Consider the following 1,470-nt stretch of genomic DNA (forward strand, 5'->3'; position numbering starts at 1 on the left):
TAGCTGGGATTACAGGCACACACCACCATGCCCAGCTAATTTTTTGTATTTTTAGTAGAGACGGGGTTTCACCATGTTGACCAGGATGGTCTCAATCTCTTGACTTCGTGATCCACCCGCCTCGGCCTCCCAAAGTGCTGGGATTGCAGGCTTGAGCCACCGTCACCGTGCCCGGCTTGCCTGCACTTTTAAAAAAAGTTCCTTAAGGCTGGCTGGGAGCGGTGGCTTACACCTATAATCCCGTCACTTTGGGAGGCTGAGGCAGGTGGATCACCTGAGGTCAGGAATTCAAGACCAGCCTGGCCAACATGGCAATACCTTGTCTCTACTAAAAATACAAAAATTAGCTGGATATGGTGATACATGCCTATAGTCCCACCTACTCGGGAGGCTGAAGCAGGAGAATCATTTGAACCCTGGAGGTGGAGGTTGCAGTGAGCTGAGATCACGCCATTACACTCCAGCCTGGGCAACAGAGGTAGACTCCATCTAAAAAAAAAAAAAAGTTCCTTAAGAGGCTCTTCATAACACTAGTCAAATACTACTTCAGGTCAGGTGTGGTAGCTCGTGCCTGTAATCCCAGCACTTTGGGAGGCCGAGGCGGGTGGATCACTTGAGGTCGGTAGTTTGAAAGCAGCCTGGCCAACATGGTAAAACCCCATCTCTACAAAAATACAAAAATTAGCCAGGTGTGGTGGTGCATACCTGTAATCCCAACTACTTGGGAGGCTAAGGCAGAAGAATCGCTTGAATCAGGGAGGCAGAGGTTGCAATGAGCCAAGATAACGCCACTGCACTCCAGCCTGGGTGACCGAGTGAAACCGTCTTAAAAAAAAAAAATCCTACTTCAATACATCCTAATAAATGATGCCAAAGTAATCTTCCTAAGGTCAGCTCATATCATTTCACATTCCGGTGCAAGTAGACTTTAAGAAGGTTTGCTCCCAACTCACACTGGGTACCCAAAAAGCCCTGTGAACTGATTTCAACTGACCTTTCAGGTCAAATCTATTTTTCGCTTAACATGTCTACGCTTCTTCAATTCTTATCCTCTCCTAATGCTGTTTCTTTAGAAATCCTTTCCTCCTGTCCGTTAAGACCCAATTTAGCCTACAAGGCCTTCCTCATCCCCTCAGCTAAAAGAAATTATTTGGTAGTTCTCTTTAGCCAAGAATAATTAGAACTGGGTAGTGGGGGCATAAAGCCCAAAGAAAGAAAGTCTGCTTAAAACAAGGACCAGGCTGCCGGGCGCGGTGGCTCAAGCCTGTAATCCCAGCACTTTGGGAGGCCGAGGCGGGTGGATCACGAGGTCAAGAGATCGAGACCAACCTGGTCAACATGGTGAAACCTCGTCTCTACTAAAAATACAAAAAATTAGCTGGGCATGGTGGCGCGTGCCTGTAATCCCAGCTACTCAGGAGGCTGAGGCAGGAGAATTGCCTGAACCTAGGAGGCGGAGGTTGCGGTGAG

This window comes from Cebus imitator, unplaced genomic scaffold (genome assembly GCF_001604975.1).
Source record: "Cebus imitator isolate Cc_AM_T3 unplaced genomic scaffold, Cebus_imitator-1.0 Scaffold87, whole genome shotgun sequence".
In the NCBI taxonomy this organism is placed as follows: Eukaryota; Metazoa; Chordata; class Mammalia; order Primates; family Cebidae; genus Cebus; species Cebus imitator.